The sequence below is a fragment of the Elgaria multicarinata genome, chromosome 3 (assembly GCF_023053635.1).
Source record: "Elgaria multicarinata webbii isolate HBS135686 ecotype San Diego chromosome 3, rElgMul1.1.pri, whole genome shotgun sequence".
Classification (NCBI taxonomy): Eukaryota; Metazoa; Chordata; class Lepidosauria; order Squamata; family Anguidae; genus Elgaria; species Elgaria multicarinata.
In genome coordinates, this window is record NC_086173.1 from 155,472,813 (window position 1) to 155,487,411 (window position 14,599).

The following is a 14,599-nucleotide window of genomic DNA, read 5'->3' on the forward strand; positions in this document are numbered from 1 at the left end:
AGGACAGGGCTCGTGTATCTTTAACAGTTGTATTGAAAAGGAAATTTCAGCAGTTGTCATTTGTATATATGGAGAACCTGGTGAAATTTCCTCTTCATCACAACAGTTAAAGCTGCAGCTGCCCTGCCCTCTTTAAAATCTGGTTGACCTTGGGGGAGCTAGGGGTGGCAACGGCCGACAGAAAGCTCTGGCGTGGGCTGGTCCATGAAGTCACGAAGAGTCGGAAGCGACTGAACGAATAAACAACAAAAGTATAGCTCTTGCCGCTTTAACTGTGGTAATGAGGGAATTTCACCAGGTTCTCCATATATACAAATGACACCTGCTGAAATTCCCTTTTCTATGCAACTGTTAAAGATACAGGAGCCCTGTCCTCCTTTTCATAGGGTCACCCTACTTTAACCAGTCACCGTGGTTAAAGCCATGGATTAAGATGTCCTCTCAACACATCCTGGCTTTCTGGCTTAAGCACCGTGGTTAAAGCTGTGGTTTAAGGTGTCTTCTGAACACGGCCCAGCTTTCTGGCTTAACAATTGTGGTTAAAGCTGTGGTTTAAGGTGTCTTCTGAACAGGGCCATTGTAAAGGAAAACAGTCACTGTTTCTCACTTTTTTTCTTAAGTGAAAGGATTTGCACCTTTCAACCCTTAGTGTGCAGAACCAGAGAGGCTGCCACATGCCCCTGAATTACCAGTTGCTGGGGAACAACTGTGGGAGGGTGCTATTTTATTTTATTTTATTTTATTATTACATTTATATCTCGCCTTATTTTTCCTCTTGCAAGGAACCCAAGGCAACTTACATAGACCTTCTCCCCCTCTCCATTTTAACCTCACAACCACTACCACCACCACCTGTGAGGAAGGTTAGGCTGTGAGTCTGTGATGACCGAGTGGGAACTTCATGACCGAGTGGGAACTAGAACCCAGATCTCCCAGACCAATACTCAAACCGCTACACCACTCTGGCTCTTCTGGGTGTTGCTGCCTCCTGTCCTGCCTCTGAGTTTCCTGGAGGCATGTCGCTGGTTATTGTGGAAAGAAAACAGGATGTGGGTCTAAGTTTGCCTTTGCTCTGATTCACCACAGCTCTTCATATGTGGTCACAACTGCAGGTGGTTGTTATTATTAAATGCGGGTGTTAACGCACGCACGCCACTTTCCCACCGCATAGTCCACAAAGCATTGCAGGAATATCCCACAAATCACAAATCACTCGTTGAATCATCAGAAATACCGAATACGAAAAGGGGAAATGTACAGAGCCAAACCACTCACTGGTTCTGAGGAAAAACCACAGATGGCCTAAAAGACGGACGGAGCAGTGTGTGTGCGCGCGCACATGTGGTGCATGGAACAGGGCGGGGGGGGGCGGAATGCCTTCCTCCCACACCTTTTCTCATCTGCGCCTGTTCTTCTCCTCTGGAGTCCATGACTTGGAGCGAGGGAAGGCACATCTATATAAAACAGGCTCAAAAAGACATTTCAGCTCGTTTGTGCATACATTTCTCTCCCTTCTGTTTTCAGAGGCCAAGAATAGCCAAACCGCTTCATGCCATCTAGGCCCGTAGCCAGCCTAAAAAGTCGGGGCAGTGACGCCAAAAAAGTAAGTTCATCTGGTACGCAGGTCTTTTCAAAACAACACTGTGAACTTTTTAGCTGTATGTTTGTAAAAAAAAAGGGGGGGCAGAGAAAATTTAAGGGGAACCAGGCCACCCTGTCACTGCCACCGCCCCCCCCCCCCCGGCTACAAGCCTGGTGCCATGTTCCCCCTTTCGTAGCTTTGTCAATTCTCAACCTCCTTCCCCTGCCTATAGGTCCAATTACAATTTGTCGTAAAATAAACACCACAGGAGGGGGCTGCGGGCTTCCGTGCCCCACTTCTGAATTTCCCGGAGGCATTTGGATGGCTGATGCTGGCAATGGAAACCTGGACCAGACGATGGCCCTGTTTTAGCGAGGCCCTGTTTATTTCGTTCCTGACTCTGCAAGTCGCCTTCCTAGCTGGCAAGAGGTGTAGTAGATTTCTTCTCCTCCACTCCCCAGCTACCATACCCCACCCTCCCGCACTTCGCAAGCTGATCTCACCTCATTCCCCTGCCGTGAGTAACTTGCAACCCCCAGGGATCTTTCGCCACCCCCTTTCTCCCATATCTATGAACACAACACCCTGGACAAGACAACGGAAAAACACACGGCTCAGCCTCAGCCTCCTACCCCCGAGCCTATCCTCTCTCTCCGGGAGCTTGCCATAGGGCAGCCCCTTCTGCCAAAGAGACGGCCAAGGCCTGCGGGCCACAGTTTGACGCTGGGTGAGGCTGAGATTTTATTGCCCTGTTTTTGTTTCTTATTCCATGTTCTGTTCTGAGTCACGAGCCCTGACCCAGATTCACCTGGATCTGGGAAGGAGGAGATGAGCAGGACTTAAACTTCCAGAAAGTTTGAGAGAGAGAGAGAGAGAGAGAGAGAGAGAGAGAGAAGGAGAGGCTGAAGGCAGCTTGTGTGGTGCAGCGGCTAAGAGTCTGAGCTATGAATCACGATGACCCTTGTCTCGTCTCCTCCGTCAACTCACTAAGGGCATGGCTAGATGAGGCGATATCCCGGGGATTGTCCCGGGATCGTCTCTGTGCATCCACATGACACACAGGGCATCCCGGGAGCAGGGAGGGGCGATCCCTCCCTTGGCCCGGGATATCACCCTACCCTTTCATTCCGATTTTCCCCACAGTCTCGGGATGATCCCGAGACAGCGGGGTGTGTGGCCCGCCGTTGCAGTTTTGTCCCTGCTCCTCGTGAGTAAACGTAAGGAACGGGGCACGGAGCTCCTCAGGAGCTCTGTGCCCGTCAGGGGTGGTGTGGGGGGAGCGTGAGGTGTGTTGTTGTTTTTTAAAAAAGTTTCAATTTCAATCGAGCGCTCGTGTGCTTATTTCCCTTTAAAAAAAAATCCAAAATGGCGGGCGCAACATCCTCTTCCTCCTGGGACGTCGCGTGCCGTGTGTAGATGAGGGGGATGATCTCGCAGTCATAAAATCTCAAAATCATCCCCCTCAGCCCCCCTCGTCTAGCCATGCCCTAAGTGGTCTTAGGCAAGCCAATATTACCTCAGCTGTCATCACTACATCTTGTGGAAGTGAGTTCCATAGTTTCACTGTGCGCTGTGTGAAGGAGTCCTTCTTTTTCTCTGTGCTGAATCTCCCACGATTCAACTTCATGCGATGAGCCCATTGGGTTCTAGTATTACAAACGTCTGCCTATCCATTTTTTCCACACCGTGCATAATTTTGTACCCCTTTATTTATTTATTTATTTATTACATTTTTATACCGCCCAATAGCCGAAGCTATCTGGGCGGTTCACAAAAATCTATCATGTCTCCTTTCACTTGCCAAGATATTGTAACCTTTCCTCACAGGGGAGTTGCTCTAACCCCTTGATCATTTGGAATGAACTCCCCACCATGGTCTGCCTGGTGCCAACAAAGTCATCTTTCTGACGTCAGGTAAAGTCTACTCCCAGGCATTTACTGTATTTCATTTATTTATTATTGCATTTATATCCCGCCTTTTTTCCACCAAGGAACCCAAGGAGGGGTACATAATCCTCCTCCTCCTCCTCCTCTCCAAATTATCCTCACAACAACAACCCTGTGAGGTGGGTGGACTGAGAGTGTGTGACTGGCACAACTCCCAGTCCAACATTTTAGCCACTACACCACACTGGCTCAATATACCACAATGGTATATGATGAGGCATCTATGTATATCTATTTCAGAATAGGTCTATTAGGAAAACATTGTATATTTAAATTGTTCTTGCTGTTTACATTGTGTGTGTTTTTTCTATCTTAAAAAAATTAGACTGTTTTTATTATGTTGTATTTTATATTTTTATGTATTGCTGTAAACTGTCCAGAGGCAGTATAGAAATAATAATAATAATAATAATAATAATAACAACAACAACAACAACAACAACAACAACCTGGAAGGAATGGACTATATAGACAGAACAAAAATAATTTACCAACAACTAGCTTTCAAATTCAACCTCATCAAACAACTTAACACCATACTATACATACTCACCAGAAACAATCTTGGAAAATGAAGATCATATGGAAAAGACAATACCTTGCAATCCACCAGTCATAACAGTTATAGACAAAAAAGAAAAGCACACTTACCTCAGTGACATAGCAATACCTCATGACAAAAATGTTGTAGAAAAGGAAGAGGAAAAGAAAGAAAAATATACACCACTGGCCGTGGAAGTTAAAGAACTATGACAACAGGAAAAGGTTACAATTATTCCGTTAGTCACATTAGTTCCATTATTCCAGTAGGCATCTTTTTTTTTCTTTCTTTTTTTTTACAGAAAACCTTCAGAAATTGGGCCTACCAAAATAAATCCACACCAACATCCATTTAGCAGTCATTTAAAAAACAAACATGTTCAATAGTCAGGAAATTTCTGAATCAGTAAAAGACTGCATGACTTGGCAAAGCCCATCATATCCATCTAGAAAAAAACGCCACAAGCGATAATAATAATAATAATAATAATAATAATAATAATAATAATAATAATAATATGGATCTGACTGTACCCCTTTTCCAGCTCTGTGATATCCTTTTTAAGATTCTCTTACCACCACCCCTTTCCTGATTTGTAGCAGACCATATTTACCTGGCTCAGATGTCAGGGCCTTAGAGATTGAGGAAGCTACATCTAGTTAGGTGGAGTAAGGAGAGGTAGAGTAGGCAGGGTAAGAACTGAACAATTCCTGTATGATATAACATCTCTTGTATTAAATATACTTTAATTTGTTTGTTTTAAAAATATAAAGTCCCACATGTTGTTCATCTTTCTGTTTTATTAATAGTGTTCATATTTCTTCAGTACTTTGCATGCAATTTGCAGTGATTGCACAGTATAACGCTGGTGTGATAAAGCTCTCCATCACAAATGTTCTGATTTTGTTCTGACTTTATACTGTTAGTTTTACCCTACCCAGTGCCTGTTTACCCTACCCTGTGCCTGTTTGCATTCTCTTCCCCTCCTTATTGTTTTATTATGATTTTATTAGAATGTAAGCCTATGCGGCAGGGTCTTACTATTTACTGTTTTACTCTGTACAGCACCATGTACATTGATGGTGCTATATAAAAATAAATAATAATAATAAATAATATTATTATTTGGGTCCCTGTTTGGGTCAAGGGAACCAACTGGGCATATTGGGTGTCTCTGGCCTTAGCTAGACCTACCTGAAAGTCTGGGGGAGAGGAGGGGAGACCTCACGCAGCGATTAATGTGAGATCTTGCCCTCATTTACACGTAAGGCGTGACGACCTCAGGAAAAGAGGCTTTGTGCCCATCATTTAAAAATTTTTTTTTTAAAGGGGACGGAGCACACGAACGCTTGTGCGCAAAGGTAAGGGTTTTTTTTAAAAAAAAAATTGTAACTACTTTCCCTGTACCCCTGATGGGCGCAGCGCACCTGAGGAGTGCTGTGCCCCATACACGGCTCATGGCTCCGCACGAGTAAACCCACAGAAATGGGCTACATGCTCCGCGGGCCCGAGACCTCAGAAAAAGTGGGGCCAAAGGGTAGGGCTGTATCCCGGGGCAAGAGAGGGCTGTATCTCTCCCTGATCCCGGAATCCCCTGTGTGTCATGTGGATGCACAGGGATGATCCCGGGTATCACCCCGGGATATAGCTTGGTCTAGCTAAGGCCTCTTTTACCTAGGAAATATAGGGGCTGAAGCATGTGGGTCAGTGAGGAGAGCTGACTCAAAGCAGAGGCAGGAGGACATGAAGGAAGGTTGTGTCATATTGCTCTGTGAGGTGGCGCAACCTCTGTGTGACAAAGTGTAGAGTGGCCCCTTGGACAACTTTGGTTCTCAATCCACACGTTTCGCAGGCTGGTTCTCTAATACGAGTCCTTCAGCTTCTGTTTGGGCCTCATCTCCCCTCAGGGGAGGTGTTAACATTGCCTCCCCAAATGGGGGAAAAATTGCCTTGGAAGTACGGACTGTCCTGTCTGACTCTTTCGACTGTGATCCTCAGCGGAGATAGTCAGTCAGTCGGAGAGACAGAGGTGGAGAAGAGTAGAGGGACTCGATAAGCATGAGTCAACCTTTGGCCGGCTCTTCTTGCTGGTTCGTTGCTTGTTTGTTGTTTCTGTAACAACGCAGACAAATTCCATGCGCTTCGAAAGTGTGCTGCACCAAAAATTAAGGGAGAATGCAAAAAAGGATTCCCGAGTTCATTGGTAATGGCAGAACGAACAGGGTGGGGCAGGATTTGAGGTAGAAATGCGCACTGGAAAAATGTTTCGGGTTGCAGTAGGCACGGGCTGTGGCAACCTATTTTTCTGTCAGGACTCCCATGCTTTTCACAGTTGTTTTGCACCAGGCAGAAACCTAACAGGTGAAGCACAGCCCACCCCTGGCTTCTGTGTGCATGAAACGCTTTTCTTGTTGAATTTCTGCCTGCCCAAGGCACATGGCCTCTCTATTAAGGAGAAATGTTTGAACTAGAAGGCCAGCATCAGGCCAAGTGGATACAAGATTGATGGTTGCGACACAGGTCTAGAAAAACAAACAGACACGGGCCATCAGGCCATAAATTTAGTTTGCAGATCGAACGATGTTCTCCAGTCATCCGAGGAATTCGAATTTGGCAGGAACCGGCTCCAGTACAGCTGCCGCTGCTGCAGCGAAGGACCTAATTATCTCTTTATATAAAAGTCGATTGCTAACATCCCGTCCCACGCTCCCAAAATTCCCTCACATTGTGGCGTGACCAATAAACAGAACCCAGAAGGGGGCTCCATGTAAAATGGAGCATGTCTGATTCTTAAGGGCTGGGGGGGGGGGGGCGTCCCAAGTGTGAGCAGGGTGTCCACTTTTACGGAATACTGTGTCCTCTATTTGAAGGGCTTTCCCCATCCAGTTTAAAAATTAAAAAATATCATAAGGCGGGAGAGAACAGAGGAAGCTGTTTTATACTGAGTCAAACGTTAGTCCATCTAGCTCAGTATCATCAACACTGGACCTTTCTACACCTATGCGTGGAGATGAAAGGGATTATTATTATTATTTATTATTATTTATTGCATTTTTATACCGCCCAACAGCCAAAGTTCCCTGGGCGGTTCACAAAAACTAAAACCATTCAAAGTATAAAACAAACAGTATAAAAACATGACATAAAATACACATTAAAAACTGATTAAAAACATACCGTACATGTTAAAACATCTTTAAAACATTAAAACATCTTTAAAACATTCTAACCTGGAATTGAACCTGGGACCTTCTGTATGCAAAGCTAGGGCTCTACCACACAGCCACAGCCCCTCCTGCCGTAGGGGGCCATGAAGTTGCCCACCATCAACCATTAGCCCCTGGACAGTAGCCTGACACCACACAGCTCACCTGATCCCAGTCTTCTCCACTATGAAATGTCATTCCTATTTAAATTATAACAATTATTTCTAAATCAGCATGTGCAAACGAGGGACAGGGCCTTTTCGGTGGTGGCCCCCAGACTATGGAACGATCTCCCTGACGAGGCTCGCCTGGCGCCAACGCTGCTATCTTTCCGGCGCCAGGTTAAGACTTTCCTCTTTGCCCAGGCATAGGGCAGCACATCTTAATCACCCACATGTTTATTTTTAACGGTTTTAAATGCTTCATGTATGTATGTTCTGTGTTTTAGAAATTTAATTTTTGTATACTTGTTTTTATCGCGTTTTAGAATTTCTGTAAACCACCCAGAGAGCTCTAGCTATGGGGGCGGTATATAAATGTAATAAATAAAATAAATAAATATGCAAATCTGTATCCTCTTCTTTGGTCAGGCAGGCCCCAACCTAATGAGGTAGCTAAACACCCTGTTACTTGTCCCATATTCTTACCTACGGAGAAATAGGGTATTTGTGTGCTTTGCCATAGGATGACCATATGAAAAAGAGGACAGGGCTCCTGTATCATGGAAAGGGGAATTTCAACAGGGGGTCATTTGTATGCCTGCAGCACCTGGTGAAAGTCCCTCTTCATCACAACAGTGAAAGCTGCAGGAGCCCTGTCCTCTTTAGCTAGAGTGACCAGATACAAACGAGGTCAGGGCTCCTGCAGCTTTCACTGTTGTGATGAAGAGGGAATTTCACAAGGTGCTGCATGCATACCCAACCACACCTGCTGATATTCCTTTTTCTATGCCACTGTTAAAGATAACACAAGCCTTGTCCTCCTTTTCATATGGTCATCCTAAACAACTCTCTCTCTTGCATGGGGATTTGATGAAGTCTGTTGCTGCCACTCGCTGCTGCCTGAAGGATGCTTAGGCCAAATTTGAATTCTTCAGCTGACTGGAGAAGACCGTCCAATTTGCAAATTGAACTGATTCACCAACAAGCCCATGGCCACTTCGTTCTTCTACTGGTGAGTTTGTACCCCCAGATGCAAAACTGGGTCCGCACAGTGGGTTAAGGACCCATTGCAACTGCTGTGGGGGAGGAGGAAATAAATGTTACCGATGCCTTTACTCAAAAAGTCAAGGTTTCCCTTGTGAATTGATTGATTGATTGATTTCATTTATATCCCACCTTTTCCCTCCAAGGAACCCAAGATGGCGTACATAATCCTCCTCCTCCACGCCATTTTATCCTCACAACAAGAACCCTGTGAGGTAGGTTGGGAATGGTGAGATGTATCATATTTCTATAAATTCTAATAATTATTTCTAAATTTGCATCTATATATAAATTAGAGTAAACAAACTTTGTGTAAATTAGTGTCCTATTTTGTCCAGTTTAGGCAGAGGTAGAGCCTGAGCCCCAACACACTAAACAGGTCCTTTGAACACACATTTTTGGTATCAACAGAAACTGGTTTTTTTAAAAAAATGGGTGAAGTTGGGCATCTTAGTGGGCACCAAGGACAGTGTCTGGGCATGCTGTGGCACCCGTGGGCTGATCCCTGCTATATACTGTGGACCTGCAGATGTTGATCTTCCTTTAAAAATAAATAAAAATCTCCTGCTCCATTAGTTGTAGCACCTTATAAATCAATTAGACATTTTAAATTTATTTATTATTACATTTATATCTCACCCCCTTATTTATTTATTTATTTATTTATTTATTTGCAAAGTACCCAAGGTGACTTTCATTATTGTTTCCCTCCTAGGGTGACCATATGACCGGATTTGCCCGGATTTGTCCGGGTTTTTGACGGCAAATCCGGGAGGGGAGGGGAAATCCTGAATTTTCCCCCAAGGAGCAGCTCTAATGGGAATTAACAAAATGCTTATAACTCCGTCATTTTTTAAGATAAAGACATGAAACTTGGCACAATGGTAGCTCTTAGGAAGGGGTTTAGTCATACCAAATTTGAAACAGATCCGTTCATCCATTGATTTTTTTAGGAATTTTTTAAAAATTGAGGTTTTAAAATTATTATTTTTAAAATCGTCATTTTTAAAGTTAAAGAGACGAAACTTTGTACCATGATAGGATTTAGGTAGAGCTTTAGCCACACCAAATTTGAAACAGATCCGTTCATCCATTGATTTTTTTAGGGATTTTTTAAAAAATGAGGTTTTAAAATTATTATTTTTTAAACTGTCATTTTTAAAGATAAAAAGCTGAAAGTTGGTACCATGATAGCTTTTAGGTAGAGCTTTAGCCATACCAAATTTGAAACAGATCTGGGGCCAGTAGCAAACCCTGTTAACAACAACAGCAGCTTGCAATGACTGAAGATACAGTCAGAAAAGATATTTGAGGGAAGGAGAGAATGTAACACACAGAGTATAGTAAAAGCTTCAAAGTACAACAAAACCTACAAAAGTAGGTGAGAGTGAAATTAATTTCAGATACACTGAATCTCTCATTTGTTCTTTATTTCAGTGATTTTAACATTAAGATGTTATGTAGAACAGATTTGTCTTAAATGTGTGCTGTAAAATTAGACATGTGACCAAGGCTATGTTCGGGTGGGCACGCCCTTGGTACTGGACATGCCCCCTTGGGGGCGACCATGTTGTCCTGCTTTTTGGTTTTCAAAATATGGTCACCCTATTCCCTCCCCATTTTATCCTCACAACAACAGGTTGGGCTGAAAGTCTGTGACTGGCCCAAAGTCATCCAGTGAGCTTCATGGCCAAGTGGGGACTAGAACCCGGATCTCTCAAGTCCCAGTCCAACACTCTAACCACTAAACTACACAGTTGTATTGAACCAATCAACTGACTAATCCAAGGGTGGGGAATCTGTAGCCTTGCAGACGTTGTTGGACTACAACTCCTATCACCCCTGACCATCAGCCATGCTGGAGCCCAACAGCACCTGCAGGGCCATAGGTTCCCTACACCTGGATTACATCTTAGGCTCAGTTTCATTGTGATGGGTGCTTATTGGCTAGTTTCTGTAACAGCAACAACCCCTCCCAAACTCTGGTTGTGTTTCAGGTCACAGATTTAGGATGTATGATATATATATGCTCAAAAACATACCCTATGAACCAGCGGCATCTCTTAGCTGATCAGCATTATAGAAACAACTTCCTCTCCTGCCTCCCCCCCCTCCTCCAGCACCCCCTTAGGCTCAGTCAGATTAGCTGATGACTTGGAAGGGTTTTCTGCCTTTCCCTACAAGCATGTCTCATGGTCCATTGGCTGGAAAGCATCTGGATTGATTTTTTACCAAACGTTAACGAAGAATTTCTGGCCTAGTAAGACAAATACAGTTCAACCCTGGGTCAAGCTGCCTGGGGAGCTAACAGAATCGCCGTCCTGGATTGGGGTGGGGTGGCTGTCGAGGCAAGATTGAAAAGTGTCTGCCAATGGGGTGCTTTAGGCATTGAATACCCAGAGTTTGTTCAAAAATAAGTCATCATGTGTACCCTTTGATTCACCCCTTAGAATCATAAAATCCTAGAGTTGGAGGGGGCCTTGTAGATGTTGGAAAATCTGGTGTGACTTATGGCAGAGTTGCTTTATACAAAGAAAGTGTGGCAACACAGCAGTTAGTACTGGAGGAATAAATGCAGACTAGAACCACATTCAAATCAACTTTATTAATGCTTTTATAGACATTGTCAGAGAGGGTTGTCTAACACAGTTTAAATAAAAGCACCCCCTGAAGTTGGGCACATGATGATAAGTGAAGGCATGAGAAATGGTTCCTTCCTTCCTTCCTTCCTGGAGAGACCCCATGGTGCTTGTTGCAGAAGCAGAGGAAGAGGAAGGGGAGGGAACAGGAAATAGGAATTGATCAAGTTACAGGACATTCTCTATCGCCCCCTAGTGTCTGGAAGCATACAGCGTTGTTCCTATGCAACCAACAGTATGCATAAAACTTGCATATGCTAGCTTATATGTAAAGACGCAAATTTAGAAACAGTTATCTTAATTTGAATAGAACTACAGTACTGTGATGTGGAAGATGATGATCAGCCAACCTGTGTGCTTTGCTCAGTCGTCCGTCCAGGTGCTGACTTTTGAACAGCAGCTTCAAGGCCGCTGTTCTGCATTCTGATGGTTCTTTAGCTTGAAACTGGACTTGGACTGGTCAGCTGGTTAAATAGAGGACTGCCCTCTGTAAAGTAGAACACATGGCCACCCTAGCAGATCTGTGTCCCTTGAAGTCCTCTCTCTCTCTCTTTCAGATCTGTACCCAACAATCTTGGACAAAACCTTTAAAGCAGATTTTAAATTCATTAAGGAACAAGCTAGGAGCTACGTGGGAGAGACAGTGAGTGTCCCATTTTTAAAAACCTTTAAGGCAGCTGCAGAAGATGCCAGATTTGATCAGAGCAGCAGCGTAGGGGAGGGATTCTTAACTCTTTCTCTGCAAGCTGAGATCTACATTACACTCACCTGTTTTTCTTCCAATGGGACAGATGGATGGATAGGTAAATAAATATCTGGTCTATGTATCTTTTCCCTTGCAGGGAGAGCAAATTTTTAGCACGGAAGCAGCTCTCCTGTCCTGCCACGGTGGTATTGGAATTTGGAGTTTGCTGCGACTGTGTTAAAATAATTACGAAAATGTGAAATGTTCCACATGTTCTCCGCACCACATCTACTTTCGCCCTGAGTTAGTGGCCAGCTAACACCACATTTTAAAACCACTTCCACGAAAAATTATTCAGTGGTTAAAGAACAAGAGTGGGAAAGTGTTTTGATTGTTAAACTGGAAAACACGCGCGCGCACACACACACACACACACATCCTTGAAATCCTTTTGAAATAACTACTTTCCCATCTTGCGTTGGCCTCTTGATCTAGCATGCTTTCCAAATTTCTCTCCGCTGTTGTTTTCATATCATCACCACCCCGCTCTGCTCCCACTGTTCTCTAACACATGCGTCTTAGGTGACCCAAATTGGTACTGGAGATGCTGAAAAAAACATTTTGCACGAATTCAAGACAACTGGCCCCAAAGTGATTTTGAATTGAATTTTTTTGGGAGTAGTATACTCCCCCCTCCCCCCCACACACCCCACACTTTCCCTCTCTCTCCAGATTTTGCTTTGAAATTCAGCTTTGAAGAATAGTATTAAAATGTTTCAGCCCTTTCCCATCCATGATGAATTTTTAGTCAAGAAGATAGGAATATTATTATTATTATTATTATTATTATTATTATTATTATTATTAAAGTTTATTTAATACAAGAGATGTTATATCATGCAGGAATTGTTCAGTTCTTACCCTGCCTACTCTTAGGGTGACCATATGAAAAGGAGGACAGGGCTCCTGTGTCTTTAACAGTTGCATAGAAAAGGGAAGTCCAGCAGGTATCATTTGTATATAAGGAGAACCTGGTAGAATTCCCTCTTCATCACAGCAGTTAAAGCTGCAGGAGCTATACTAGAGTGACCAGATTTAAAAGAGGGCAGGGCACCTGCAGCTTTAACTGTGGTGATGAGGAGGGAATTTCACCAGGTTCCCCATATATACAAATGACACCTGCTGAAATTCCCTTTTCAATGCAACTGTTAAAGATATAGGAGCCCTGTCCTCCTTTTCATAGGGTCACCCTACCTACTCTACCGCTTCTTACTCCACCTAACTAGATGTAGCTTCCTCAATCTCTAAGGCCCTGACAGGTAAATATGGTCTGCTACAAATCAGGAAAGTGGGGTAAGAGAATCTTAAAAAGGATATCACAGAGCTGGAAAAGGGGTATAGTCAGACCCAAATTATTATTATTATTATTATTATTATTATTATTATTATTATTATTCATTACATTTCTATGTAGCCCCATACCAAAGCAGTTTAAAAAAGATTAAGAGCTTCATCCCACATACCCATTTCCCTTAAATGATCACCATAGCATAAAGCTGTTGTTGTTGTTGTTAATGAAATCACCCCCTGGGCAGTGGCGCTCCTAAGATCCTTTGCATAGCAGGAAAAGGGTTTAAGAGGGGGGAAATGTAAAAAATCATTAAAAAATCAACGGATGACCCAATCCGATTCAAATTTGGTATGCTGAAAGCCCTCCTTAATATCTATTACTATGCCAATTTTGATGTCTTTATCTTTAAAACTTACGCAGATGTAAGCATTTGTTTAATTTGATGTTTAAAAATATCAAATTGTTCTCCGCTCGGAGAACAACAAAAGATTTGCTCTTAAAGGGGTGCTAAAATACGACACTTCTTTTAGCTAAGAAGCACAATTAAAGCAGGATGCATGGGAGTACTTCACAGTCAAAGCAGATGATAAGCTGGGCGGGCCTCATTGAGATTGTTCCGTAATTGGGGGGCCACCACTGAGAAGGCCCTCTCCCTTGTTGCCGTCCTCCAAGCTTCCCTTGGGGTAGGCACCTGGAGGAGGATCTAGCTGTTGAGTGTAGTGTTCGGGTAGATTCATGCTGGGAGAGGCGTTCTGTCAGGTATTGTGGTCCCGAGCTGCTTTGAGTCAGGCCCTTGGACCATCTATCTCACCCAGTATTGTTGACTCTGAATGGCAGCAATGGTTCCCCAAGCAGGAGTTTTTCCAGCCCTACCTGGAGATGGCAGGGATCGAACCTGGGTCCTTTCGCATTCAAAGCAAGGGCTCATGCACTGAGCTACAGCTTCTCCCTACTAATTCTTAGCTGAAGGGAGCAGTGCTCAGGGCTGGGAAAAGAGAAAGCCAGTCTGAGAGCTCCTCCACACAAGCAATTTATTTTACACTTGTGATTGGTCACTCATGGAAGGTTTTGGGTCCTTTTCATGACGTTGTCCACCTCCACTGTCTCTCCCGCCGTTTTCAATGCTGTAATAAATGCTGTAATAAAATGCTGTAATAAACAAAAATAATGCAATAAAACAGCGCCATCTGCTGGCAGTATAATTGAAAAATATGGGAAGGCACCGGCAATAGCAGAGCCCGCGGAGCGCGTGTATTGTGCTGATCGTTAAACCTGCAAAGACTCCGGAGGACAAAGCCCCGGTAAAGCGATGGGATTTTTTGCTAAATGTGGAGAAGCACTCAGAGGACTCTTCTGCAAGGAGAGGTGGAATCTGCAGCTGCTGGTTGTGGAGAGCCAATTTGGATGGTCCCAATTAAGGCATTTAATCTAAATATGGAATAT